At 47.6% G+C, this 8157-nt stretch overlaps 1 pseudogene; it reads left to right on the forward strand.

The window, feature by feature from the left end:
* The first annotated feature begins 5783 nt into the window (after positions 1-5783).
* On the forward strand, positions 5784-7846 carry LOC149334449 (uncharacterized; annotated as a pseudogene).
* The last annotated feature ends 311 nt before the right edge of the window (positions 7847-8157 follow it).

Below are 8157 nucleotides of genomic sequence, written 5' to 3' on the forward strand. Positions count from 1 at the left end.
GAGCGCGCTCTCTCTTTCCGGCCTGCGCAACGGGGGCAGTTGCCGCCTGCGGCCGCAGTTTGGAGGCGGCGCTGCTGCCCTGCCCCTCCGCTTGCGCCGTCGCGCTTCGGAATGCATGCGCGCGTATGCTGCGGGTTTTTCGGGCTCGGTAGGATTGCCGGGCATGAGATTGCAGGCGCGCAGAAATGCACCATGATCGACTTTCGCTTTCTAGGATCGCACAGGAGCAGCTGGCGAGCGGAAAAATAGCAACACAACCACTCCGCCACGCATTTCTGGCGAGTTAGTATTTTTCATTCTCGGTCATTGAAGGATTCCACTGCATCGCTGTACGGTAAAGCTACCGGTAAACGGTAGCAGTGCGCTCAATGTTAATAATAAATAACATAAGCTCTGACATTTCACTAAGTAAAGTACGCCGATCAAAATGCAAAATACCTTTTATTTACAGTACCAAAGATTTCACAGCAAGACAACAAATCTGGTATTACATGCGAGCTTGCTTGCGAAACATCACGACTCATTATCGTTTTTAAATGCTAAAAACTCTGTTACTGATTAAAAAATTTGCCGTCAAAGTAAGTGCGAATAATGCTCTCATAACACTAAGCTGCACATTGCTATAGCATCTAGCACAGAAACAGCAATACCTCTCGCTTACAGAGCATCAGAGCCTGAAATGTTTCCTTGAAGGCTTGTGAACATAAGTACATGTCCGATCATTTTGGTCAGTGACCTTTTTTGTGTAATTGACCAGCAATATCCTTACAAATTACTCAGCAATTAAGCAAGCTGACCTTTTAGCATGGCTATTGTCCACCCCTTCTGGGCATCTGAGTACAGCTGACTTTTCAAGCTGTGGCTCAATTACAGTCTGAAGCAGCTCAAGAACGTTTGTGCGGGGCAACTGCTCCACAGCCTTTTCGAAGAAGTTCACAATTTTATCCAGAAGAGCTAACTGCTCCGGCTTTGGATAATAAAGTCCACTCCTGGCCTGACTCTGCAGAAGCTTGTAAATCGGATCACTCCAATTACTAGTTGTCACAAGAAGAGTACAGGCATCACACCCGAAGTCACCGATGAGCTTAGCTATATACCCTCCTACATATACGAGGCCCGAGCATGTCACGGAGGGTGTCGGAACAGCTGAATCATCATCTGTCACGCTCTTGAGGTTTTCTAGCAGAGCTGGTGACAGTGTTGCAGCCACTTCCTGTGCGTCAACTTCGAGCATCTTGACGTCTTTTGGACGCGGGATATCTTTTTCACAATATGATCAAGTGCTGCCGTAACGGCCCTCGCGTCCAGCATATCGTTGCCACCACACATTGATCTTAGCCTGCCGAAAAGTGCCTCAACGGGGTCACTGTTAAATTTTTTTGTGAGCACGTAGTTCACACCTTTCTTTAACAGGTACCGCACTGTCTCCACAGTTGACTTTGATGTGAATAGCAGGGCTTGGAATGTCTCATTGGTGAAAGCATCCTTTCCCGAGGCCATCGAAAGTTTTTGCATGCTTTCTCTGTAGCTGGGAAATTCATCTTCAAGCCACAGCAAACGTAGCTCATTTCCTTTAGAAATCGGCAACTTTTGGCCAGTTCCTGTCAGAGTTGTATCATGAATATCAAACCATTTTTTGATGAGTTTCATGAAGTGAATCGAAGAGCTTGCATCCTTGAAAATGAAGAGAGCGCGATCACTGCGTGAGTTTTCTTAAAGATGCTCCAACGCTGCAATCACTTGTGGTGAAAATATCTGCACAGATCGTAATACATTCATCTTTTCCAAATTCGAGGGATACACATGCCTTCTGGTTAAATTCCTTGCCACTTTTACAGTCATGTTTTTTTGGTACTCGTAGAGTTTTTGCACAAACACACCGCTGACGATCCCTGCGCCGTCAGTCAGCTCACGCTCTAGAAACTGACTGCGAACATTCTTGAGCACATGGCATGGATCAAAACTCAAAAAATAATTCGCTCCTTATGATGGGGGTGTTCCACTACCGTCGAAAGGCACCCGTTACCGAAGTGCTTGAACATCGTCGTGTTCTCAGAGTAATTGTCGGTCACGATGCGGACAATAGTGAATCCACATTACTCTACAGCCGCTATCACCTCTTTCGTCCATGCAAACAAGTCTCTTCCGCTCAGCTGTCTGGTGAAATAGTAAGCGCACGGTATTTTATAGTTGCTTGTGACACCATGAAGTACAAAACACAAGACTCGGTTTGCTAGAGTTGTCTTCGAGTTGGATAGCACGTTTTCGTTCGGTCTGTCTTTGAAGCCAAATACTGTATCTGAATTTCTGTCATAAAGACATTTGGGCTTTATAGCAGCCTCGTCTATGATTAGAGACGCCATGTGCTGCTTGCTGCTCAGCATCGAAGCTTCCTGCACCAGCCTCTCTTGAACCGCAGAGCTTATCCCTGATGACGTTGGGGTTGGTGCCATGTATCGCTGGAGCGTGCATTTGGCTGGCAGCGTTAAAAGGCCAGACGTTCGGGCGTGGTCATAGCCTTTTGGCGAAAGAAATCGCCATATCACACACTCACGAATGATTTCCTCTGGGTAACATGGCCTCTGCATTTCGTAACATTCCACTTGGTGTAGGAGAAATGCTTTTTTGTCGCCTCCCTGCGCATTCGCCACTATCTTCTTTAGTGAAGAGTGGCTTTTGCTGGTGCGGTAATACCCAACAACTTTCTTTACAGCTGTAAGATCTTGCAAGACCTTCGTGTGCCTTGAACGGTGATAAGTAACCTGCGAGCGAAGTCGCCCGATCATTGCGAAATATCGACTTGCGCGCTCACTGGCATCGTTCCTCGTTTGTGTGCTTATATCGAGCATCGTGCGCTTCTCGGGGGCATCGTTGGCTGGGCTGTGAACATCATGCTCCAAATCTTCTGTGTCTGCTTTCCGCTTGACTGGGGCGTCGCGGAGGCACAGGTTCTCGATCTGTGGGATCTCTCCGAGCTTTCTTCGCGCATGGTGCTTTGTAGGAGGGGTACCCTTCAAAAACAGTAGGCACAGCCCCTGGAAGCAGCTTCCTAATGCGACACTTAGAATCATAGTCACTCTCACGAAAGTGCTTGCTGCAAACTACAGTAGATGCAGATTTGTCATTGATCACCAGGTTTTCCCTCGAAATGTTCTTCTGTCACTTAGCACACAGTTCACTATCACTGGGGAATTGGTGAAAAGAAACTCCGGGACTCATACCGGACCGAGACTTACAAAAAGGAACATAGCAGTACACCATCGCGCGATGTACAGTTCAACGAGGCACTGGTTCATGGTATGTGAGGCATCACATACTGAATAGGTCAATCACGTACTATGTGCCGCAAGCTTCTGTCCCCCGCTGTACAAGGCATTCGCTTCAGAAGCCAACGAATAGCCGCTGAAGGGAAAAGGGTCAATGTACACCAAGTTCGTGACGCACAAACCGGCCATGTTTGGAGTGCTCAAAAGCTCGAAATTTGCAACAAACAAGCGTGCGCTGAAGCCTCGCGTCCCGCTGTTGCTACAAGGGACCGACGGCTAGCGGGGAGCTGACGAAGGGTAGGCCCATCGCGCCCTCACGCGGCGAGCGGGGTTGCGAGGCGCTGAGAATATTTTCCCTTGCCCTTCAGGCGAATGCGCAGGCCGCAAGAGATAGCGCGCTCCGCTGCATGCAGCCCGGCCGTGTCGCGACCGTGGCCGCCGCGATCTGCCCCGGCGGCAGCGCGCGCTGTTGCTCCGGCCGTCCCAATCGGCGCCTCGCCCAGCAGAATAGTGTAATACTGCTAGTTCCCTAAAACGCCGCGAGGTGGCGGTCTTAGCCCAAACATCGAGAGGCGCTCGCCCGGCCGGCACTGCCTGCACTTTCAGCCGCTGCACCAGCTTTGTTGGTGCGCTTCGACGCTGAATGTTTTTTTCTGACTCCTTCCTGAAGCGACCAAGAAGTACGTTGTTAAACAGTTGCGAATTGCTTCTGCATGCAGCTTTTGTGGTAATACAAGAGTTGATGGGTGCAACACAGGCTTTCACCATGCAACATGTCGTCTAAATTGCATGCCATCGCGCTGAGTTTTTTCTTTATGAGTGTGTGCACGTGTTACAAAAGTTGCCGCGCTATATGACTGCGAAGCTCTCGCTGGCTCGAACAACATAATGAATCAAGATAAGCGCTCGCGTATTACTTATACGCCACTACACTAGTCAGTAGTTCTGAGCTCTGCTATTTTGCTCTCGAAGCAAGAATTACTCCCAAGCTTTGCTTTGGTATGATGCATATGTGAACGTGGTTTCCCGTAGCTAATATGATCCTGCTATTGCATTATTTGTTGTGTGATGAAACCTGCACAGTTATCTGCCATTATAGCATTGCACTGCAATGCTGTTTCATTATTTTTCAGACAAATGTACTGCTGTGTGCCTTTATGCCGCTCCAGCCGGAAAAAGAAAGGGGGACTAAGTTTTCATGAATTCCGTGCGAATGAGGAACGTTGTCAAGCATGGCTGAAGGCCATATCAAGAAAAGATTTTGTGCCAAATGACAAGTCCGCAAGCAGTGTCGTCTGCAGCCTTCACTTTTTAGAATCGGATTATTCTTCAGGGTCCGCAAAGGTGCGGCGCCTGAAACGGGACGCTGTTCCCAGCGTGTTCGCCGGTTACCCGAGCTACATGCAGCCACAACAGCCAAGGAAAAGACGCAAGTTGGAGCGACTGCCGCAGGATACTCCTCCAGATCTGAAAAGGACAGCTAATTTATCGAGCGGCCATGATGAAGCTGCTAATGCAGCCTGTGCTCGCGAAAAAAACAGAGGCGATTCGTCGGCTTCTGCCTGCTCGTTTCCTCTAGTTTATCAAGATAGCCTGACTCACTCACCTTTGGAAGGAGATGAAGAAGCAAATCCTAAAGGTGCACAATATGAGGAAAGAAGTGCATAAGATGCAGTCGGTGAACTACCGCAGTCTAGAGGGACAGCTGATTGCACAACGCAAACCACCGATGACCTCCTTCCTCGCAAGCAGTCAGATTCACGGAATATCAACCGAATGAGACTGCAGTTATTTAGGAAAGCAGATGCTATGAGGAGACTGCAACAAGAAAACAGGCGCCTAAAAAAAAGGCTCAATGGTTTTGAAAACCACACTCTGCACACGGCTCTGAGAAAGTGCTTGGACAAGGTGGGCACATCTCAGTTTTGCTTAGAAGACTGCCTAATAGAACAGATCGCCAATGCGTCAAGGCAACGGCCCGTGTGGTCACCAGACTTTGTCCGTGAATGTGTAGTTTTGTACTACTTGTCCCCTAAGGGATACCGCTACATACGTAACAGAAGCCTATTGAAACTGCCTTCAAAAAGTACGCTCCTTCGCTATGTTGGCAAATTCAACAGTGAAAGTGGAATCACGCCATTGATGAAAGAACGCCTAAAGGAAGAGGTGGGGCAACTGAATGAGCAAGCGAGGTTTTGCTCAATTATTGTAGATGAAATGGCTATAAGTTCTAAATACATTTACGATCGCAAGATGGACTGCTTTTTTGGTCAGCAGACTGTGAAAGATGTTGGGACAGAAGAGAATGTAAACAACATCGTGCTTGCAAACAAAGTGCTGTGTTTTGTTGCAACAGGCCTATCCACGTCGTACAAAATTCCTTGTGGCTTTTTCTTCACTAACCGATTGAGTGGAAAGCTCTTGTATCACCTGACACAAGAAGTGATTGCTGAAGTTGAGAAGTGTGGGCTCTACGTCACCCGAATTGTAACCGATAAACACAAGATTAACGTTACGATGCGCCACCTGGGCAACGGCTCCCTCAAGCCAGTGTTCAGTCATCCATGCGATCCAGAAAGACGCCTTTTCTTGTCCTTTGACCAGTGTCATATTATAAAAACGTGCGAAGCCTTTTGCTGGAGGGGGACATGACGGATGGAAGCCAGCCAATTACTGGGCAATTTGTGAAGCAGCTCTATGTTCTTCAAAAACACGAAATCGTAAAACTAGTTCGATTTCTGACACAGAAGCATATAGAGCCTACGAATTTCGAGAAAATGCATGGGAGAAGAGCCGTGCAGCAACTATTTTCTGATGAAGTCATCTCGGCGCTTTCCTTTTTGAAAGACTATCCCGGTTACCACCCTCAGGCGGAACAGTTCAGAAATGCAGACGCAACAGTATTCTTCATGAAGATGATACAGAAGTGGTTTTCTATCCACAATGTGGCCAACCGAACAGCCCATGTGCATAAGAGGAAGCCTGACCAAATGCACTTCTTTTGCGCTACTGACGAACGCCTACAGTGGCTGGAGGAGGAGTTCCCCAAGTACCTCGAAACTATCTGCAACGCCTGTAAAAGTAGCGGGAAAAAGTTTCGTAGTGCTGAAACTTATGAAGCTCTTTTGCTAACAAGCAAATCCACAGTATTATGCATTAAGTACCTCCTCGAGAACGGCTTCTTTTATGTTTTAACAAGGAACCTCTCATGCGACCCCGTCGAGCTCCTCTTCAGTTCTTTGCGCCAAATGTCTGGCGGTAACGACTGTCTGGATGCGAGAGCCGTGACTTTTGGCCTGGAGAGGATCTTGCGGACTAGCAGCCTTTGCCCATCACAAGCTTCAAACATTGAAAACGGACAGACTGTTTTGAGGTAGGCATATGTTCTTCGAGCTCTTGAACAAGTTCTCATAGTTGTGAACAGGCACTCTCTCTTGTTGAAAAATAGAGCGCTTATCCCTCTTTAGTCCCTTGCACGACTACGATTTCACAATGCAAGTGTTGTAGCCTGCGCGCTGGCAGGAAGTTTTTACAGTTCAGACAACATGAGCATGCAAAACCTGCTGGGCTCATGAGCAATGTTACAAGCTTTTTTGTGTTTATTTGGTTCCTGCTTACTAGGTGTGGTAACTATTTTACACATATTGCAGTATACATGGTGCCCCCCTGAATGCGGCGTCCTCTGAACAAGATGCTCCAGCTCAAGCAACAGCGCAGGCAACCACACATGTTTCGACCGAAACAGTGCAAGTTGCCTCAACCAGGTATAAGTTGCATGAAATGATTTCCAAGAGCTTATGCTTCATTAGCTCCTAGTTTGCCAGTAGTCATCTGTCTAGCACATATATCTGCCTCATAAGAATTGTATACATATTTTTGTTTCAGGTGTGCGGGAACTGAAGATTTTGTAAAGGAAATCGATGAGCTCTTCACATTCTTGAAAGCGATGCCTCGTAAGTGCCCACTCGTACGCCTCTCAACCCATGAAGTGCAACCAAAAAGCGACCACTTTGCTTTATGTTAAGGCTATAATAACTGAGTGGCAACAATGCCTCTGATTTGAAAATTCGGGATACTAATATGGGCATTTTCTATTTCAGTGCAGCGGCCGCCATCAAGCATCACAAATGCCAGCATCGCTTACCTAGCAGGGTTCGTGGCGAGGGCTGTTGAAGAACGCAGAACGTGCAGCTTTTGCCCTGCGCTCCACCAGTCGGATGGGAGTCCGTTGCTGATGGGGCTCATTAGCCTAAAGTCAAGGGGGGGGGGGGGGTTAACCTACCCAAGATCAGAGCTCGTGAGCGTTCTTGTGGCCATTAAGAAGGCTGTTGATATTGCCTTGCCGCATATAAAAAGCAACGTGCGGCAGCAGCTGGCTGAGCTATTACTTCCGAGAATTCAGCAATGCCCTTTTTTTGTTTGCGAAGCGAGGGAGGACCACGCCGCAAGCACAGTATCTGTGGTGTTCGATAAGTTCGTGAGGCCACTCTTATAACGTAGGCGCTACTGTCACAGACAGGGCAGCCTACCGCAAAAAGCTCGCCAGCAAGCCGCTCCACAGAAAAGTGCTCCGTGTTTAGAGTTAACACTATGTGAGAAACATTATAGATCTCCTTTAATCTTTGTAAATAAAGTATTGTATATCCTATGTATCTCCAAATAATTTATTTGTCCTCATTTTTGCTTACAGCGCGCGGAAAAAAGAAGTCTAAATTTGCCTTGGTTCAATCCATATGCGCCAAAAAATCATGCATTCCAGGCTGTTGTGCACGGCCCTGCCCAACATTCGGCAGGCAAAATGTATCGGGTGATATCTACGAGCGCCGAAAGCAAACGTTTATTGGATGCATTAAAGATTAAATCAAATATCATTGCTGCACAGGAAAACCGA

The sequence above is a fragment of the Amblyomma mixtum genome, chromosome 8 (assembly GCF_055824585.1).
Source record: "Amblyomma mixtum isolate Tamu chromosome 8, ASM5582458v1, whole genome shotgun sequence".
NCBI lineage: Eukaryota > Metazoa > Arthropoda > Arachnida > Ixodida > Ixodidae > Amblyomma > Amblyomma mixtum.